Below are 23,179 nucleotides of genomic sequence, written 5' to 3' on the forward strand. Positions count from 1 at the left end.
AAGATAATTTCATAATAAAAAAGAATGAAAAAGGGTCAATCTGACGTATGTCTTTTCGCACCCGGATAGTTCCTATCCTTGACGTATGTCTCGTCATCTTGGGATTATCCTCATTCTAAAAACCTTAAAATCAAATCAGCACACTTAATTTCCTTTTTAGGAAAAATGGATAATGTTTATCTCATTCCTCCGACACATGCAAAACTTAAGCCTCCGCGAGCACACAAGTTTTGGTTGTATCGCCGGGATTCGACATAAACATTATTCGTTATTAACTTGTTTCTCTAACCGAATATTGTTTTATCCATTCCTCTAACACATACACATCCTTAAGCCTCCTAATGTGAGCATACAAGCATTGTTGTATCAGCGAAATGTGACATAAGCATTATTCGCTAAAAACAACCAACCCACAAATCTTTTATTACAAAGAACTGCGTAGCTTTGAGTTCCCATTGCACACGGGAATACGTAGGAGCGGGATCACAATATCTCGTCAAGCACCCCAAATAAAAAATCTTTTGTTTTAATAATGTAGAAATAAGAAACCAACATATAGGCAGATAACCTAAACATGTGAGAGTAAGTGAACCTTCCTCCTAAATGGTTACCGTTGAGTACAACGGATGAGAGGGGTTCTAACACCTTCCTCTCACATAACCAACTTTTGAACCCATCTCATGGTTCACAGACCATGTTCACCCAAGGTTTTATTGATATTTTCCTTTCCCTCTTTTGGGATAAATAAAGTTCGATGGTGACTCCGTTATCGTTGCGAGGATTTACTCTCGAGGCTGTATTTTTATTTTTCACGCCGCGACAACTTGCTAGAAATAAACTTCTCAACATACAACTAGAAACAATAGCAAAAAGGTTGGAAGCTCTTGAATTTGCACAACTCTCTGCAAATACCAACTGTAACATACGTGAGCAAGCTCATGAAAGTGATGCTTGCTTACCAGAAAGTTTGGGGTTTTCAGAAGAGCATGTAAAGTATATGGGGAATTATCCAAACTTCTCTTACCGAAGCAACAATGTTTTACGACCACCACAGACAAACCGCCCCCCAAGGAACTCAGCAACAAAACCCAAGGCAAAGTATGGAAGAGATATTATCTCAAAGTTTGAAGAATACCCAAGGGCAACTTGACAGACTAGCTAAGGAGGTTGACGAGATGCAAAAGCGACACGAGGTTACTATGAAGAACATGGAGGTGCAAATGGGAAAATTGTCTAGTGACCTTGCAAATGCTACCAGGTTCGTGAGGACTTTGTTCGCCTCCGGAGGCGGCATAGCTCGAGGAGAGGAACATCCTCCGGTTGCGGAAGAGGCGAAGGTAGTGTTGATGCCTTCAAATCGAGGATGGCATAGCCTCCCTCAGGATTCACTAGTTCGAGAATCAGAACTGTTCGATTTTGGATCGTTGAACGCGGTGCCTGAGAGGTGGAAGAATTACTAACGGTGTTTTCTCCCTAGGTTTAATTTTATTTCCTTTTGAGAAAATTTGTGTTTGGTTCCCTTTCTCTTTATGTAATTTTCCTTGTGTTTATATATAAGGGGTGTTAGCATCTTAGCTACACACGAAAAATACTCTTGCTGGTTTGGTAGGTAAGTCGTCAATACTTAAAGTTGTTTAGGATGTTACATATTACTTATTCAAATTATGATAATATTTAATAATAGTAGATGTATAATATGAATTTATATTAATATTTTTTTATTAAAGATATGAAATTTATATAAATTTCATTCATCATAAAGTTGAATTATTTTTTGGTAACAACATTATTTCAAATTTATGTGGATAATTATACTTTTTCTATTTGGTGATACTCATCTTCATAAATTTATATATTTAAAAGTTTAATGTGAAATGCATGAAAGATAATATATTGAGTGAGCTGAAGGGTCACGCACAACATATTTAAAATTAATTACTCTTTTTAAATTGCTTTTTGTTACTTCTAAGAGCAAATAACTATTTAATTGAAATTAACAAAACATTCAGGTTTTAACTATAAAAGGATCAAAATAAATCTCTTTAGTACGTTCAAAGGATGAAACATATGGCTCAATTTCTTCTGTTTGTTTATTCTTTGATTATCTTTCTTTCTTTATTTTTTGGTGAAGCGGCGTTTGAGAGGACTGAAACTAGAATGCGTAAGCATTTTTCACACCATTTTAATTTTTTCTAAATTTGTTATCACCCTATTTTATCACATTTTAGTAACATTTTTTTCCCTTTATTTGGCAACGTAGTTACCATTCCTTGCACTTCTGACGCTAACTGTCCGAAGGTGATTAGTCCTTGCCATACAAAGTGTTTTGATGGTTTTTGTGGGTGGTATATTGAAGGTTCATATGAAGGGCCATAATTGCACAATCGAAACCAGGGGATATCACATTATTTCTACTTTTTTTCTTTACTTAAAAATATAAATTATGTTTATCTAGCTTTTAAATTTAATTTTATGTGTATGCTGCACTCTTTTTTCCTTCATCAAGTTTTATCTCAATAGATTTTCTTGTTAAGGTTTTTAATGAGGCAGTTGTTTGTTTCCTTGGGTTTTGGCATAGTCTACCCAATTTTTTATTTTTTTAATAATATGTTTCTTTGAGGTCTTACTTAGCTGAGATTTCCTCATGTATTATGCATGATGCCTATGTACGTCGTTGATATCTGAAAAAATTAAATGCATTTTTCCATAATAATTTTTGTACTTTTATCTATTATTTCTAAAGTTTCTTATTAACATATTCACGTTTTTTTACCTTCATTTGGTCATTAAAGATATTGCATATAACAACATCATTGCATTCCCTAAATAAACAAAAAATCCTTGCATAATTATAATAAGAGTAAATTACATTCCCCTTCTAAGAAAAGCTTGAATTAGACTCTCCTCCCCTCTTATGTTAAAATATACACTTCCCTCCTTTGCAAAGTAAAATTTATACTCCCCTCCCTTAAGAGATGTTTGAATTGCAACCCGCTCCCTTTATAATTAAATATGCACTACACTTTAATCTTTTTTTTTGGTGGTGGCCGGGATTCGAACCCCGTACCTTGCATATATTATGTATTGTCCCTACCAACTGAGCTAAGCTCAAGAGGACACACTTTAATTTTTTTTAGCATAAATCAATATTTTTATAATATATACTAATTTTAAATCACCATTTAAAAAAATCATTTCTTTATAATTTTGACTTTTTAATATCATGTTATCATCAAAACTTAAGGTGGTAATGTTAAGCATATTTTGTTCCAACATGCCCATCTATGAATCTTAGGACACTAATAGCACACTCTCTCTCTATGCTTTCTTAGTAGTTCTACAAACGGGCAACCCTAATCTACGTCTACCTTACTAAGGGTTTCAAGCGAATGGTTATATTAGGTTATAGCTTTAAAACGGACAGCTAGGTTCTTGTTTCCCTAATTATTAACCAGTTAATTCCTAGTTTCGGTAATGCACCACAAGACCCAATGGGTATCATCCACTAGGTACCTACGTCTAGGGTCAACAATTCCTATGCTATCTTTGGCTAGTTAATAATCACTTACTTCCTAGATAGATAATTATCAGTAAAGGGATATAAATATCAAGATATAAGCATCAAGTTAGTGATTGAAATATTAGGCCCTATCATAATTTAAGTACTTAATCTAGGGTTGCACCTCTCACAGAAATAAAACGTCTTCGTAATAAAACTTTTTTTTTTTAGAGGATACTTCCAAATAAAACTTAATAGCTAACAAAAAAAAAAATGAAATAAACAGCATATTAAATTAAACAAATATCCAACAAAAATATACAGAGATCCATCTTAGAACTCTAACCTAAAAATATTTAGTTACACATGGTAACTAAAAACAAATTATTAAAGATAAAAACATACCCTAGAAAATCAAGGAGAAGATAAACTCTCTCCCGAAGCTCCAAAGTATCCTTCCACTTGAACTGCCACAATTCTAAACGAGAAATTTTGAATGAGGAAGGCTAGTATTTCTAGTGAAGATTTCTAACTGGGTTTTGGGCTAAAAACGCAGACTAAACCTAAAAAAACGAATAAAATGACGATGGTGCCCCAACATTTTTAGATGCTTGGGGCGCATGGCATATGCTTGAGGCGCATATGCCCCTTTGAAAATTCCCTAGGCACATTTTGCATGCCCTAGGCGCATGGTAATGAAATTCCATGCCCTAGGAGCATGCTCTTGTGAAGGGCCCAAATTCTTCAATCTTCGTCGTTTTTAGGTTTTCGTCTTCAAATAACTTGCCTCGGAACTTGGAAACAAAATTCATTCCTATGTAAAGTCTCCTAAGGCCTCTTGAATCTTTATTCTTTGTCTTCCCAAAGTCTTGACAATTTTTCAGTTGCTCTTGATTTGCCAATTTGCATGATTTCTTCGTGAAAACATTAATATAGAACTACAAACTCAAATATAGAAAACATTACGAAAATCCCGAAATCATAGGCAATCGTTATAATAATCCTCCTCTTTTCTTCTAAAAACTTTTGAAAATGACTGAAAAAACATGTTAAGAATAACGTAAGATGACCTACCATCACAACCCAAAACTTAAATTGTTGCTTGTCCTCAAGTAACGAAAGAAAAACATATTTTATTCTTTGCATTTTTTTCAGGAAAAACATACCTTTCCGAGTGTTGTGCTTAGGACATCATCCATCACATTTATAGCATATCAGCAACTAGCTTACCACAATACATTCAAGTGGATCTAACTTCGTAAAAGTAACCTTTATTCACAACCATACTCTTTTTCATGATACACGTATGTATCTTCTAAAGCACATAGGGATGGTCACGACATTTTCCCACTCCAGTCGTCACATGATTGTACCTTGCTATAAATATGAAGAAATTCTAAACAGACAGTCAAAATCAGATTATTTACACACTAGGAGGACTTGGAGAGTTATAACTTGGCTTAGGTTAAGGGTGGATATATTTAGGAAATTAGTAGGTTAACAAAGAAACTTGGAGTTAGTTTACTAACCTAGGGATTCCTACTAAAACATTACTGCACCGCCATCCTTCCTTCCTTGGTTCTATCAAAATGGGTAAAAGAGTAGAACTATTTGTCTTTTTATTTTTAACAAGAAGATATTTTTTTTTTAAGAGACCATTTTATGGCTCTTGATTATTATTATTATTTTTTGTGTAGATCCATGGTCATCTACATTTTTTCTTTTTTCTCTTTTCTGACAAATATGTTCTACTATTACCCCACCCCAAACATGATATGTTGCTAATTCCAAAGAGCAACCCCAAACTTAGTTTCAAAACATGTGTAGTCATCAAAAATATACCTATCTAACTCTAAGTGAAATCAAACAGGGTTCATGTAAAGTGCCAGATTGTGACGTAATTCATCACTAATAAAGAAAAGAACTTTCATCTGGAGGCTCAAAATGGTTTTACAATGGATAATAAGAATATTAAAAAGGGTGGCTTGAAAGGCTCAAGATACCAAAAGAAATTGCCTCGTGTGTATAATAACCTAATCGATCGTCCGTAAAGAACGGCCATAAATTCAAGCAAAAATAGCATTCATATGGAACACTCATAATATGTATATTGGAAATATTTATGTATCTAACAACCTAGAATGGATATGGAAATATTTGGCTCTGAATCTCACCAGTTATGCTATTAAGAAAAGAGTTGGTGATCCTATAAGTACCTTTACTAGCAAGCCCTAGAAATTTACCTCATTTGGCGGAAGAAGGAAATTGTGCTCTTGAATGTATGAAACTAGCCTGTACCTTAACTGCTTTGAAATGAATAACTAAGACTAAAACAAATTTAAGCATAAAAGGAAAGGTTGTAAATGTAATGCAAAAGATATAAAATTTTAGGCTTAAACCCACTTTTGACCCCCTAAGTTTCATAATGTAGCGATTTTGGCTCCCTTTTAAAAAAATGGCAAAAGACACCCCCCATGTTTAGTCTCTTTTGCAAAATCCCAATTTTGACTTGGTCAATCCTATGTGTCTCGCCAGCTGTGTAATTTTTTTAATTGAAAAGGAGAGTAATATCCATGCGTGTAATTGCAAAATAAAAAAAAAAAAAGAAAAAATCAAGGACAAATTGGCAGGCACATGAATCTTCATGAAAGGTAACATTGAACTTTCACCTTCAATCCATACCAAACATTTATCTTCTTCATTCAATCTTCCATTAATTTTCCAAAAACCCTATTATCTTAAATCCATACCAAACAAAAACCAACACTCCTTTCTTATTCTTCTTCTTCTTCTTGCTTGTTATTCTTTTCATGAAATATTATTCAATCAATCCAATAAACACCCAATTAGATCAGAGATTTGTTCTCCTTCTCAATCATTTTACATAAAGTTAATTAGTACTCAAATTTTACACTCAATTTTGAAACGCGGTTTTGGTCAGATCTTATTGAATCACATTTATGAGAATCACGTTTCTGAGAATCGCGTTCATGGCGATTTAACACGGTATGAAGGATTTGAAATGAGTTTGTGAAGGTGGTTGACACTGTAGGAGAGAACCGCGATTTGAAGAAAAAATTGATTTGATTTGAGAAACGAAATTAGTTTGTGAATTTGTTCTAAAGTGAGTTCTTCCTTTAAGAAAACACCAATTTTGAACTGGTTTAAGGATATGCTAAACTAGTTTAATTTTTTAGAAATTATGTGGGTTGATTTGGTTTTTCACTAGTTGGATTGGGTTTTTAAAATATGGATTAGGTTTGCTAATGTTGTTGATTTTAAGGATGTGGTTGTGTTTTTTGATTATGATGTGGTGGAAAGAACCCAAATGGAAGAAGAAAAGGGAGGTGATGGTTGTTGGGTGGTGGTGGTGTGGTTTGGAGAAGAAGCTCACGTGTGCCTCTCCAAATTACCCTTTCAGTTTTTCATTTTTTTAATTATGAATTACACGCGTGGATTTTTCTTTTCTTTTTAAATTTGAAAAATACACAGCTGTCAACTTTTAAAATTATGTGGCGTGACACATAGGATTGATTTAGTCAAAATTGGGGTTTTGCTAAAGGGAGTAAACATGAAGGGTGTCTTTTGCCATTCTTTTTAAAAGGGGGCCAAAATTGCTACATCTTGAAACTTAGGGGATTAAAAGTGGGTTTAAGCAACAGAAAAAATACAGAAATTGATTAGTCAGATCATATTAGCTTAGCAAAAATAAAAACGAGGAAAATAAAAATAATGGGTTGCCTCCCTTTCAGCGCTTGTTTAACGTCTGAGTCTAGACGGTCAATAGGTTGCCTCCTATTCAGTGCTTCTTTTGAGTCATTAGCTTGACAAAATAGGTTGCCTCCTATTCAGCGCGTGTTTAGCGTCCCGAGCCTGACGGATATGTCTAAGTGTCTTGTTTAGGCCCTTGAGTAGCTAATTTTTTTCTCCAGCTACCTAGGCCTGTCATATAGTCTCGCAGATGCATTACTTCCTTGATTGGAACCTTTGCCATCCATCTAGTCTGGTCCTTGATCTCAACACAATTGTTCTTGCATATGCGGTTTATTTCGAAACGCCCATACCAAGCCTTATGTACAAGAGTAGCTGGGTAGAAAAGCTCATGGGATTTGATCATAACTATGTCCCTCCTTCTGAAAGTGTTCTTATGTTTGACTTTGCTTCGAACCTCTTCCATGAAGTTGACTTGTCGGATCTCCTCTTGTGGATCTTTCTTAAAGTTTCCAAATAGTCGTCCCCCGGTTGATTTTCTTGTTGTTCGTTTAGTTCTTGCCATGTTGATCCTCTTATTTAATTTTGGTACCTTCAAGAAGTTAATACAACAATACTTTATGACAACAAGTTTTCAATTGGAGAGTTTGATTTAGACCTACTTCTTACGATGTAAAATTGATTTATAATTATAATTGATTTTAGTTTTTAACTTTTATTCACTTAGACTCAACTGACTCGATTGTTTTCTAAATGCAGACACGATCTAAATTAACTATTAAAGTTAATACCTAATGGCACTACTAATTAAAACTTAAGACTCTATTACTAATACTAAATGCTAATCCTAATCCTAAATGCAAAATTTAAATGACTACTCTAAATAATTAACCCTAATTAAACTAGACTCTATCTATCTAATGTAGATATTATAACAACTTGTTATTTTTACCACGACTCCCTAAATGAAATGTGAACAATAAAATAAAACCTAAACTAAGACTCTAAAAAATATAAAAATATAAAATAATAATGAACATAAACGAATGGGGTTAGTTCCTAAATGGGAAAAACAAAAAAGAAGACTCAACTAGACTCAAAATAAAAATGAAAATGACTCAACTAGGACTAAATATTTTTGGTATTTTTGAATTTTTTTTTTGTTGGTATTTTTGAAAACAAAAAAATAAAATGCGAAAAGATAAATAAAAATAAGTAATTCCAATTGTTCAGTCAAAAATATTAACAATCCCCGTCAGCGGCGCCAAAAACCTGATGTCACGATTAATGTGTTCGTTTAATTTAATGGCAAGTGTACCAATTGTTTCATCAAGTAATAAAGAGATAAGTAGAGTTTTGAATCCACATGGATTGTCCTTTCGTCCGAACATTTCTTGTTACTTATTTTTGTAAGTTTGACGGTATAAAAGTTAGGTTGCAATTTTTATCTGATTGCAACAAAGCAAGTTTACTTGTTTTGGTTGCAAGAAATGAAGTAGTGGTTAGGATTCTTCGAATCCCCTCTGTATATATGTTGTTGGATAATAAGTAATATAAATGTCGCGTTTATTTATCTTAGGTAGACTATGCACGTGATGAGGCCGTTGGGAGTTCCTACTCAGGTAAGGCACCACCCACTGGGCATCATCCACTAGGTACCTAATTGAAACATAAACTTTATATTGGGTTTCCAGTGTTTCCAATTGAAATGGAGGCCAAGGTTCCCTTAGATCTGCCCATCTATAGATCTTAGGACACTCATAGCACACTCTCTACGCTTTCTTAGTAGTTATACAAACGGGCAGCCCTAATCTACGTTTAGCTTACTAAGGGTTTCAAGAGAATGGTTCTATTAGGTTATAGCTTTAAATCGGACATCTAAGCGCCTTTTTCCAGATTTACTAACTAGTTAATTCATAGCTTCGGTAATGCACCACACGACCCAATGGGTATCATCCACTAGGTACCTACATATAAGGTCAACAATTCTTATGGTATCTTTGGCTAGTTAATAATCACTTACTTCCTAGATAGATAGTTATCAGTAATGGGATATAAATATCAAGATATAAGAATCCAGTTAGTGATAGCAATAATAGGCCCTGTCACAACCTAAGTACCTAATCTACGGTTGCACCTCTCATAGAAATAAAACTACTTCATAATAATACTTAATAACGAACAAAAGAATAAATAAATAAAATAAACGACATATTAAATTAAATAAATATCCAACAAAAATATATAGAAGTTCATCTTAAAACTCTAACCTAGAAAATCAAAGAGAAGATAGACTCTCTCCCGAAGCTCCAAAGTAGCCTTCCTCTTGAACTGTCACAGTTCCGAACGGGAAATTATGAACGAGGAAGGCTAGTATTTATAGTCGAGATTTCTAACTGGGTATGGGCTAAAAACGCGGGCTAAACCCAGAAAAACGAATAAAATGACGATTGCGCCCCCGCATTTTGTGATGCTTGGGGCGCATGGCATGTGCTTGGGGCACATATGCCTCTTTGCAAATGTCCTTGGCACTTTTTGCATGCCCCAGGGGCATGGTAATGAAATTACATGCCTTAGGCGCATGCTCTTATGCTTCTGGGCCCAAATTCTTCGATCTTCGTCATTTTTAGGTTTTCATCTTCAAATAACTTGCCTCAAAACTTGAAAACAAAATTCCTTCATATGTAAAGTGTAACGCACGTTTCAAATTAACTAATTATTTAATTGAGTCTAGAGTTATTTTAGATGAGTTTATATTATATTTATATAATATATGAGTGATTTATATGATTTATTATGATTGAGGTGGTTTATATAATTTTATGAGGAGTTGTGACTTATTTTATTGTTTAATAAAATAAGATTTGAAAATAAAATAAATATTGAGTTTAGGGGCTGTTTTGATATTTTAGAGAGTTTTGGGGGAGAAAGAGAGATAAGATAAGATAATTGGAGGAGGTATAAAAGGGAAACCTAGTTTTAGAAAAAACAGTACGTACGATCAGTTTTGGAGAAAAAGGGAGAAAAAGCCAAGAGAAGAGGGAGAAGACCTAGGGCTGCGATTTTCTTCAAACAAGGTAAGGGTGAGACTAACTTTGCAATTCTATTAAGTTTATGAACCAATGGTTGTATTTAGCATGAATTAGGATGAATTTAAGAGGAATTGAAAATTAGGTCAAATTGAGTGAATTCATGATTAAACGGTGAAAAGTTGTTAGATTGATGTAGAAACTGTTCCTAGACCTTAGATAATGTGTAGGATGAATTCTGGAATCAATGTTAGGCTTAAAACCATGAGAAAGGATGAATTTTCGTAAAAACTGCACTTGTAACACCCCGTTTTCCCAACATAAAAATTTCATACAATTATCAGAGTAAAACATCATGAAACGAGATATCGCATTCTTAAAAATCTTAAAACATAGATAAATAATAATTTATCCTTCATCGACAAAACTGCAGCGGAATTAAATTCAAAAATCATAAATTATCTTGGCACGTAGGCCCCATCATAATATCTCAAATAAATTCAGTTCAACATCATAAATGAACACGTAAAAGAATGAAGCATGCATATCATAAACCCCATCCCGTTACGTATCAGAGCAACCTAGGACTCAGTGAAGGCCACTCACGACAGCACAACTGCAATCTACGCTCGATCACCTGCAAGTTACTCATACGAAGAGCAACATTTCCAAGCAGAAGGGGTGAGATTTCACAAAACAATAATATCAATTAATATAATTCAACAATCGTGATTAACAACATAAACATCTTAAACATCATAACATCTTTGATAATAAAATATCAAGTAATCACTTTATTCAAATAACATAACATCTTAACATCATTTGACTCGACAATGCGACAATGCAACTTAAACCTCTTATATGCATGTGGTACCAATTCAGGGCATGAACCTCCAACATTATAGTATTAATATACTTTCAGGGCATAAGCCCCCAACATTATTTTGAGCAAATGCTCCATCATGGTGAGTACAAAGCTCCAGGGCATGAGCCCCCAACAAATGTATGCTAATGCATGGACTCAATCATCTAAAACATCTTAATCATCATCTCATATACATATCCAATAATTTGGATGTTCAACATCATCTTATTCATCTTATAATGACTCATGCAACTTAGTTAAATAACAATAGCAACATAGGTAGATCACAACAACAACATAATTTCATAATATCAATTCATTTCAACAACATCTTGATCATTCAATAATATTTCAAGTAATACATTTAATCATTAAATCACATTATAATCAACTTAGCAGTTAAACAGCTTCACAGATTTCAGTTAACATCTTAAATAGGTCAGATTACTACTGAAGGGTCCATCCCTAATCAATTTATGCGAAACAGATCGCAACATCCTAACTTGCATTCAGTTCTGGAAGTGCTCGCGAGGCGAGAGCATCTACTCGCCATGGTGATTACAAGCCAGAATTCCAACTAAAGTTGTTCTAAGCTAAATCAGGTTCAATCTCGTTCTAAATCATCATCTAATCTTTAATAAACATTTTTAGGCACTCAAAAGCATCTAAGGTTCAACTCAAAAGTCAAAAATACAGAATTCAACATGCTCTCTGGTCATGCTTGCTATGGCGAGTAAGGTTGCTCGCTGCGGCGAGCTACGACTTGTAACTCGCGAGGCGAAGGGAAATGGCTCGCGTGGCGAGCGATGAACTTCATCCCTCGCGAGGCGAGGATCATCGTTCGCGAGGCCGAGCGATGAATGTAGGCTCGGGCAGAAAGCAGTTTGTCACGAAAATTCATCTAATCTCATGGTTTAAAGCCTAATTTCGATTCCAGAATTCATCTTAAGCATAATCTAAGGTCAAAGGACGTTCTAAGCATCAATCTAACAACCTAACATCATTGGATCATCAAAATCACCTATTAACCCTAATTTCATAAACTTTCTAATTCAACCCTAACTTGTTAATTTGATCATCAGAATTGTAAGGATTAATACTATTGAATCATTAGTCTCACCCTTACCTTGTATGAAGAAATCGCAGCTCTCTATGGTGATTCTCCCTTCTCTTGGCTTTTTCCTCCTTTTTCCAATGTTTTGATCGTACGTACTAACTTTTCTAAAAACCTAGGTCTTCCTTTTTATATCTCTTTCCAATATCTTATCTTATCTTATCTCACTTTCTCCCCCAAAACTCTCTAAAATCTCAAAACAACCCTTAACTAAATATTTTATTTTATTTTCAAATCTTATTTTATTAAACAATAAAATAAGTCTCATATCCTCATAAAAATCATCACAACACATAATTCATCTAAAATCATCTAAATTGTCATAAATCATCAAAAATCACACATATATTATATAAATATAATATAACTCGTCTAGACTCGATTAAATAATTAATTAAATAAAAGTGGGCGTTACAACTCTCCCCAACTTAAAAGATTTTCGTCCTCGACAATTTACCTCAAGCAAACAACTCTGGATAAGACTCCAGCATCTTACTCTCTAGCTTCCACGTCAAGCTTTCACCAGTCGCTCCATCCCAAACGACTCTAACAAGGGGTATTTCCTTGCCTCTCAACGTCTTCACTTTCCGATCATCAATCCTCACAGGTAAAGTCTCTACCGTAAGTTTGTCTCTAACTTGTACATCATCACTTTGGATCACATGAGATGGATCCGGAACATACTTCCGAAGTTGCGACACATGGAAAACATCATGCAAATTCGAAAGATGCGGTGGTAATCCCACTCGATACGCCACCATTCCAACTCTTTCCGATATCTGATACGGACCTATAAATCTCGGAGTCAACTTCTTTGACTTCAAAGCACCTCCAACACCAGTCACAGGAGTGACTCTCAAAAACATGTGGTTTCCTTCTTGAAATTCAAGATCTTTCCTGCGCTTATCATGATAACTCTTTTGTCGACTCTACGACGCTTTCATTTTCTCTTTAATCATCTTAACTTTCTCAATAGTCTGTTGAACAATCTCTGGTCCTAAGACCACTCTTTCTCCTGACTCAAACCAACACAACGGAGTTCTGCATCTCCGACCATATAAAGCCTCAAAAGGTGCCATTACAATACTAGAATGATAACTATTATTGTATGTGAACTCAATCAACGGAAGATGACTATCCCAAGTTCCTCCTTGCTCAAGCACACAAACTCTCAACAAATCCTCTAGTGACTGAATCGTCCTCTCCGACTGACCATCTGTCTGCGGATGATAAGCCAAACTCAATCTCAACTTAGAACCTAAAGCCTCTTGCAAACTCTTCCAAAATCTAGAAGTAAATCTTGGATCTCTATCTGATACAATGCTCGAAGGAACACCATGCAACTTCACAATCTCCTTGATATAAATCTCAGCCAACTGGGCAACAAGGAAACTAATATTAATCGGTAGAAATTCACTAAGGGGTAATTGAAATCAAGAGCTAAATTAATTATTTTATTTGAAGAAGCTAAATTAGCCACTCAAATTGGTACCAAAGAGAATCAAACCTGAAACCTTAAGGAGGAACACAATCTCAGAGTCCAAGCCAATACCACTAAGCAATGACCCATTCTGGTCCATTGGAAATGAAAAGGGTACACTATATAAAAGATTTGAGGGCGTTTAAACACCATTGATTTAAGAGGAATGCTCGGAAACAAATTATATGTGAATATCCATCAGTAAAAGGTATCAATTGGGATAAAAGGTATCAATTGGGAAGATGAAGAATATGTAATTTTTTTAAGAAATTGTTACTAAGCCTGCCAAAAGACGAAAAAGTGAATTTTGGATTATATAATTCCAGAGGCTCCAAACCCAAGCAATATGTCTAAGCAATATTGTGCTATTGACAATCTAATGTTTTTAGGCTTAATGATGTGTTTCATCCTTGCAATTAGGCGTCATTTAAAAATTAGTTCTTGTAATCGCTAATCCTGACAATTTACCCTTGCATTGTTTAATCATTTAAAATTTCGTCCTTTGACCAACTTAATCACTGCCAAGTCATCAAATTAACAAAATGGCATGGGAATGGACAAAAATATCCTCGTCTTTATTATGAGAAAAAGATGAAGACAGGGGTAAAAATGTCATTTCAAGAATGGATGACGAGGGTATTTTTGTCCATTCCCATGCCATTTTGCTAATTTGATGACGTGGCAGTGATTAAGTTGTCAAAGGACGAAATTTTAAATGATTAAACAATGCAAGGGTAAATTGCCAGGATTAGCGATTACAGGACTAATTTTTAAATGACGCCTAATTGCAAGAACGAAACACATCATTAAGCCATGTTTCTATACACTATGGAAAGGAAAAAACCAAAAACAAATTTCAGAAATTATGCATGGGTTATGGAGTTTCCAAATTTCATATTACTTGCAGTGATATCTCAACTATGTCATGAGTGATAGAATTCTATAAATAAAAGTCACTAAGCTTTGCCAAAACACGAAAAGGTGACTGTGTTTGATTGTCTTGAATTATATAGTTCCAATGATTTCAAACCCAAAAAATATCTCCAACAGAAACTCTTAAAAAAGATTTCACAAAACACTAGCACACAGGCTTACGACATAACATGCACACCATTTGTCCAAATAGGTAAAGTAGTCCAAGAATCCCTCAACATCACCCAGCATAACAATAAGAGCAAAATTAAAATACAAGTACTTGAAATGCAACCCAATCAAATAGAAATTAAAAGAAAGTCTTCCAAACACCAATATAAATTGCTCCTTGGCACTAATTCTCACATGTTTCTTGCATATGTGCGTCATCGCAATCGTCAAACACAAATACACGAAATGGGTGAGTAATCAAGTTTTGTAACGTATACTAATAAATTAGACAAACACATATATAAATAACATCAATTCAACTCTTTCACAAGGCATAAGTTTTCTTCCGCGGGACACATTATCGCTCATAAGAATACACATTTAATCACAAGACACATGCATGAACAATTCTTGTAACACTTCAATTTCACTTGGTACCATCTAACTACTTAAAAATGGCAAGGAACATGGCAGTATATGCTCTTGTAAGAGACAAACACATTCAAGTCCTTGTATACTTGCTCAACTCAACCCAAAATTCATATACGTGACACACAAAAAATACTTAGTGGTTGCACGTAAGCTCCTAACATTTGGGATTTACCCACTAAACGACTTAGGAAATTTTCCCTCATTGTACTCTTATGATCTAACAAGTATACCCTAACTATTATTAGGCACCACTAGTATATGTTCCGTAACACTTAAGTTTGTCAAACCCTACCTATATGATGACAATATAACCAACACTCCATTGGATATTTGACCGTAAGACACACCTGATAGGTAAGAGAGATAATAATCACTTTCGAGCAGTGAAAAGCTCCAGAGAAAAGTTAGAGAGAAAAAGGAAATTGATATTTGATTTTGGATAAAATTCAATATTACAATCAGTAGTGATTATAAAGCTCAAAATTCTCTCTAAACCTATCTGATCAGGACACATGTCTACTGATCCAGCAATTGCAGGGAATAAAAAGTAAAAAGATCAACCAGGAAGGAATCATAGTACAATGGAATACAGCTGTCCATTTCACAGACTCTTCTAGAAACTCAGTGCTTTCCAGGTGCCTTCTTAGTGTTGCCTAACACATAGTCTTTGGCCCACGCTGGAGCTTGCCTGATCCTTGCCACTGTTGGCCTCTTGTCTTGACTTGGCCCAATCATTCCTTCAGATGTATCTGCTACTGGCACCTGCGTATCATTGCTTATCCCATCAAGTTTCACCTTGTCCTCAAGGTGCAGGTTTGGATATGCCTCCAGCAATTCATTTTGGTCTTCCCAAGTGGCTTCCTTAGCTGGAAGTCCTTCCCACTGAACCAGCAGCTGCTGCACCTTGCCCTTTTTAGTGTGTACAGACCTCTCTCCAAGTACGGTCAATGGCTGTAGTGGTATCATCGTGCCTTCAACTGAAGAATCCAACGAAGGAGGAGTGGCAGGAGGGTTTCCGTGGAACGCCTTTAGCTTCGAGACATGGAAAACGGGGTGTATGCGGGCTCCCGGAGGAAGAGACAATTCATAAGCTACAGGGCCAATGCGTTTGTTGATAGGAAAAGGGCCATGGAATCTCTTGCTGAACTTAGAGAAACAACGCCCACGCATTGTAGTCTGCCTATATGGTTGCAGACGCAGCCATACCCAATCCCCGACTTGGAATTCATGGTCACGACGGTGAGAATTAGCTTGGTTGCGCATTCGCATCTGTGCTTGTTGCAGATTGCTCTTCAGAACTTCAAGAATGCGATGGTGCACAGTCAGAGTTTCGTCCAGAGTTGCCACAACAGTGGATCCCTGCACATAGGCCTGAATGGTAGGTGGTGGTCGTCCATAAAGTGCTTCGAAAGGAGTCATTTTGATTGCTGACTGAAAGGATGAGTTGTACCAATGTTCAGCTAAGGGTAGGTACGCAACCCACTTCTTTGGGCTGTCACTCACATAGCATCGGAGGAAAGTTTCCAAGATTCTGTTTGTTACCTCCGTTTGACCATCAGATTGGGGATGATAGGCACTTGAAAAACATAAGGTAGTGCCATTCAACCGAAATAACTCCTTCCAGAATCGACTCACAAAGACCCTATCACGATCACTGACAATGGTTTTTGGCATTCCATGGAGCCGGTATATTTCCTTAATGAACACCGGTGCTAAAGATGATGCAGTGAACTGTGGTGCTAATGCAATGAAGTGGGCGTATTTCGTGAGCCTATCCACAATGACCCAAACAGTAGACTTCCCTTCAGACGGAGGCAATTGAGTGATAAAATCCATCGAAATATCTTCCCATACTTGACTCGGAATGGGTAACGGTTGAAGCAATCCTTGTGGTCGTTGGGTGGAGTATTTGTGTTGCTGACAGGGAATGCATTCTTGGACAAAATCTTTGACATCCTTAGCCAAGTTAGGCCACGAAAAAGAGGCTGCGAGTCGTGCTAGTGTTCCCTTGACTCCGGAATGTCCACCAACAGGGGCCGCATGAAATTCCTGCAAGAGCTGGGTACGCAGATTGGTCTCTTCTGGTATAAACAAGCGCTCCTTAAAGAACAAAAGTCCCTGAGTAAAAGTGAAATGAGTGTGAACAGCTTCTGGCCCGGTTAATTTTTGCACTAGAGTGTCACCAAGGGTGGTGTTCTCATAGAATTCACGCAGTGTCTTCAGCAGGGTCGGTTGACACTCAGTAATAGCAGCATACATGTGAGTTGGTGGCTCCTCCGGTCGAGAGAGTGCGTCTGCCACCACATTGGTTCGGCCAGGGGTGTAGTGTATCTCATAGTCAAACCCCAAGAGCTTGGCGAGCCATTTATGTTGGGCTGGTGTCTGAATGGTTTGGGATAGTAACCCTCTTAAGCTTTGTTGATCCGTAAAGATACGGAAGTGTCTTCCCAAGAGATAGTGACGCCATTTCTTAACCGAGGTGGTGATAGCATAGATCTCGCGTTCATAAGCCGAGGCTGTCATCATCCGTGGGCACAATTTTTTGCTGAAGAAAGCAATAGGGTGTGTTTTTTGGGATAGAATAGCACCAACAGCTATACCAGAAGCATCAGTGGTAACGTCAAAGGAAGTAGAAAAATCTGGAATGCCTAACACCGGAAGCGTAGTCATGGCCTCTTTGAGTGTATGGAAAGCCTTGAGTGCTTCATCAGTCCAGACAAATGCTTGATGCCGGAGAAGATCAGTTAATGGCCCTGCTACAGTAGCATAATGCTGCACAAATTTACGGTAAAAACCGGTCAAACCCAAGAATCCACGCAAGGCAGTGACAGTGGAAGGGGGTGGCCAATCCTGAATTGCTTGCAGCTTTTCTGGGTCTGCTTCCACTCCATTTGTAGTAATGATATGACCGAGATAGGCTACACGAGGAACTGCAAAGTCACACTTTGATTCTTTTGCAAACAGGTGTTGTTGTTCTAACAACGTAAGGACTTGCTGCAAGTGGACTAAATGGTCCTCCTATGTTCGACTATAGATGAGGATGTCATCGAAGAATATGAGAACAAATTTTCGGAGAAATTGACTGAATATTTTATTCATGGTGGCCTGGAAGGTAGACGGGGCGTTAGAGAGCCCAAAAGGCATCACACGAAACTCAAAATGACCATCAACTGTTCGGAAGGCTGTTTTAAAGCAATCTTCTGGTGCCACTCGGATTTGATGGTAACCTGAGCGAAGATCCAGCTTAGAGAAAACAGTCGCACCGTGTAATTCGTCCAATAACTCATCAATCGTTGGTATGGGAAAACGGTCCTTCACCGTGACTGTGTTAAGTGCCCTGTAATCAACACAGAAGCGCCAAGAGCCGTCCTTCTTGCGCACCAATAAGACTGGAGAAGAAAAAGGGCTAGTGCTGGGTTGTATGATTCCATCAGAGAGCATATCTTTGATCATTGAGGTCATGATGTCTTTTTGATATTGTGGGTAGCGATAGGGGCGAACATTGACTGGCTGGGTTTGGGGTAAAAGATGGATATGGTGATCCTGGGTTCTGTGTGGTGGTAATCCAGTAGGTGTGGTGAAGACCCCTGCAAATTTGTGGAGGATAGTTGAAATTTCAGGGTGTATTGGGGTTAATTTGGGAGGTGGGTTTAGGGGCGGAGCAGAGTGAAGGTTATATTGGGCTAGGGTAACAGTATGTGCGGATTCAATGGAGTTGGTGAAAAGAAAACGACAAAACTGGGAGTAAGTGGCTAGGGTAGATTGAGTAGGTGGTTCACCAATCAGAGTGATGGGTCTGTGGTTGTAAGTAAACTGGATAGATGGAACAGAGTAATCAGAGAAGAAGGCTCCCAGTGTCTGTAACCATTGAACCCCCAAGACTAAGTCTGCACCATGAATAGGAAGGATGTAGAATGGAATGGGAAACTGTTGTTCTGCTAGCGTCACCGGAACTTGTTCACATAACCCTTCACAGTGAATGGTTTGCCCATTACCCACCACAACAGAGAATGGTGTGATAGATACCATTGGCAGGCCTAGAAATTCAGCCACTCGAGGCTGCATAATGTTGTGTGAGCTCCCAGAATCAATGAGGATAGTGACAGCCATTTCGCGAACATGACCTTGAATCCGGAGGGTGCGAGGAGATGGTGGGCCGGCGAGAGCTGCGTGTGACAGTTGAAAATGTTCACCTGTTGTGGGTGAACTTGGAGTGGAAGACGCTGCCTCCGTAACACTTGGCACCGGCGACGGTGGTCCGGCTTCGGAGACCACAATTTCCTCATCAACATCAGTATCATCCGTGAGGAAAAGCAAGAACTGCTTGCGAGCGCAACGATGTCCAGGGTGGAATTTCTCATCACAGTTGAAGCACAAACCCTTGGATCTACGTTCCTGCTGCTCTGTTTGATTCAGTCGTCGAACTGGTAGATTCGGAGGTGCCCCCAGAATGGACGGTGGCGGAGCGACAGCCGGCACGGTGGTCTGGATCGGCGGTGGTCGTTGTCGGAAAGTTGCTCGAGACGCCGCGATCTTGGTCTCGACGAGTTTGGCGAGGTCTATAGCTTGTGGTAGTGATACTGGCTTCAGAACGGTGAGCTCGTGGTGGATTTCGCGCCGCAAACCTGAAAGAAAACAATTCAACAGAGAAATAGCAGATAATCCTGTCACCCTATTAGAGAGGGTTTCGAATTGTTGTTGATACTCTAGCACACTCCCAGTTTGTTGGAGCTTGTAAAGAGAAGCTTCATGGTTGTCGAACGATGATGGACCAAAACGGATCTCCAACGCACGAAGAAACTCCGGCCAAGTGGTGATGAGGTTGTTGGAGTGCAACCACTTGAACCAACTTAGCGCCGGTCCCTGAAGAAAGAAGGGAATCAGGATCAAACGGCGTGCATGAGGGGTATTAGAGAGGTCAAAATAATTCTCAGCTTTGAAGATCCAATCCAATGGATCCTTGCCATCGAATTGAGAGAGGGTAATTTTGGGGAGTTTGATTGTGGAATTTGGATCTGGATTGGTATGGGTTTTGATGGGTTGAGATTCAAGGTGGGATGAAAGTTGTTCTTTGATGAGAAGGGGAAGTTGTGTGGTGAGAAAGGATTGAAAATTAATCTGTTGCTGAGAAACAGCTGCCAGAGAAATTTGCAAGTCCTGGATCTGGGAAGTTGTATCATCGGTTGATTTTTCTGCTTTTTCAATTTTGGGAGGCATGATGAAAAGCAATGAAAGCACCAATGATAGGTAAGAGAGATAATAATCACTTTCAAGCAGTGAAAAGCTCCAGAGAAAAGTTAGAGAGAAAAAGGAAATTGATATTTGATTTTGGATAAAATTCAATATTACAATCAGTAGTGATTATAAAGCTCAAAATTCTCTCTAAACCTATCTGATCAGGACACATGTCTACTGATCCAGCAATTGCAGGGAATAAAAAGTAAAAAGATCAACCAGGAAGGAATCATAGTACAATGGAATACAGCTGTCCATTTCACAGACTCTTCTAGAAACTCAGTGCTTTCCAGGTGCCTTCTTAGTGTTGCCTAACACATAGTCTTTGGCCCACGCTGGAGCTTGCCTGATCCTTGCCACTGTTGGCCTCTTGTCTTGACTTGGCCCAATCATTCCTTCAGATGTATCTGCTACTGGCACCTGCGTATCACACCTCTCCTCCCTTGTTGGCCCAAGTCACTCCTCAAATATAGCCCCATCTTGAGCTAGAGATCGGTTATCTCAATTCACATGTAGTACACAATGCATATTTCAACAAAATACTTATTATTCACATATTTACAAATGTTTGAGTATATATTAACTCATATTGATTTGAGTTGCTTACATAGCAGTCTTGTGACTTTTGATTTCTTTGAGTGATTTGATTGAAGAATTCTTTAGTTCGTGTCACATGTTGGTTAAAAGCTTCTTTATATAGAAATTGAGCAGGATATGCCGTCAGTGCCACATTCTCAGCATCATTTTCCACAGTGATTGATGGAGATTGTGGTGAGTTGAGGAATAAAAATCAATCAAGATGAATTCATTTCATATGATTTGAATATGAAGGAGGTTGATTATTGGGAACAAAATTAAAAATGTTCACTTGTACCACTTATGGTTTTATAAGTAAAAGTTATAATCTTGATTCAATGTGTCATTGATTGAATTGAACCTTGTTTGCGTTCTTACTATCAATATCCATCTAGTTTGTATTATTATTTATTTTAATTCACCTAAGAAAAATTAGTGAAATTTTATGTTACTAAGTTTTTTTTTATTTTTTTTATTTTTTTTATTTTTTTTTTTATAGGTGCTCTGAAAAGTACTGTATGCATCAGAGACAATATGTGTTGAAACTTTGCATACAATAATATTTATATACATCTCGTGTAGGTTCTTGTCAATTATTTTCTGCACTATTTTATATTTGGTTGAATTTTTTAATTTCATTTTTTTTGGAAAATTGTTTGGAAGATTCTGGATAAAGTGTTAGCATCTGTCTTCATACAGATCAAGAAAGGAGGTTTATAGGATTTGGACATATTGAGCTTGCAACAGAAGAAGAACCATAAAAAGCAAGGTTTTGTGTCTAGCCTCTCAATATCATTTTATAGTTATCAGTGGAAGCAATAATGTCATATATTACTTCTCTGATACACTTAAAGTTTAGTTATCGTTTTGAGTGGAATTCATTGTCTCCATTTGATATTTGAAGTGAACTGCGATGTTATGTTTGATATTTGTCTCTAATATATATGTAAACTAGTTAAGACAAGAGCATACTTGGTGAAACCATGGGAAAGACAAGAACACGGTGTGTTGGCTGAGAGGTGACTTGTGAGAACGGCTACTTCTTCCTCAAAGGTAGTCAAAATGATTGATCACCAAAGTATGTAATTTGAAAAAATGCATTGACCACATTTCTCAAGAGTGCTTCATTAAAGAATTTACTTCTGCATGAAAACATTTCTCCCTCTATTTGTCCTGTTGATCAGTCCTTTCATTCCTAGTCCTTATGTGCAAGACAATTGAAAAACTGGCAACCAACTAATCTCTTTTACTGTTTTTACTTTGATAAATTCGTTTAATTGCTAAGTTGATCGACATTCCGTGTAGAGAAGATAATTTACTTTTTAATAATACTTGTTACGATTTAGTGCACTTATCAATTCGTCCATCATTTACACAAACTTGAAAAGAGTATATACATATATACTTCGTCTTTCTTATATTCTTGTAGAGAAATTTGGCCGGGTGAGCCTTTTTTTTTTGTCCTAATGTTTTGTCTTTCCAGTGCATTCTCTATTGTTGTGTTTTTCCTCTTAATTTTGACATTTTTGCAATATATTATCATAAGATGCAGGGATGGGTGTATTCGGAAGACATGGTTGGTGTAAATGCCCCACCTAAAATTTTGATTGTTTTGAATTATATAGTTCCACTGATTCCAAACCCAAGCAATATCTTCAATAGAAACTTTTAGAAAAGATTTCAAGAAACACAAGCACATAGGCTTAGGACATAGCATGCATACCATTTGTCCAAATAGAAATGTTCAGTTTTTCGAAACAAAGAGTGATCCATCAAACACATAGAAACACCCCTAAAATGTCACGGTTGAATTTGTCAATTAAACAAATAGGTAACATAGTCAAAGAATCCCTCGACGTAACCCTACCAGAGCTGTGAGAGTAAAATTACAATACAAGTACTTGACATGCAAGCCAATCAAATAACAACATAATAGAAAATAAAAGAAAGTCTTCCAAACGCCAATATAAATAGCTCTTTCGAACTACTTATAACATATTTCTTGCGCCTGTGCGTCATTGCAATCGTCAAACACAAATACACGAAAGGGGTGAGTAATCAGTTTCATAAAGTATAATAATAAACATGTATAAATAACATCAATTCAATTCTATTACAAGGCATAAGTTTTCTTTGAAGGGACGCATTTTCA

General features: G+C 36.9%; 1 long non-coding RNA gene across 1 annotated transcript; it reads left to right on the forward strand.

Annotated features, from left to right (window-relative positions):
- Nucleotides 1–2,001: 2,001 nt before the first annotated feature.
- Nucleotides 2,002–2,721, forward strand: LOC25497150 (uncharacterized). The gene is made up of 2 exons (XR_003013036.2): nucleotides 2,002–2,161; nucleotides 2,261–2,721. It is a non-coding gene; the product is annotated as an uncharacterized lncRNA (long non-coding RNA).
- Nucleotides 2,722–23,179: the final 20,458 nt, after the last annotated feature.

The sequence above is a fragment of the Medicago truncatula genome, chromosome 6 (genome assembly GCF_003473485.1).
Source record: "Medicago truncatula cultivar Jemalong A17 chromosome 6, MtrunA17r5.0-ANR, whole genome shotgun sequence".
In the NCBI taxonomy this organism is placed as follows: Eukaryota; Viridiplantae; Streptophyta; class Magnoliopsida; order Fabales; family Fabaceae; genus Medicago; species Medicago truncatula.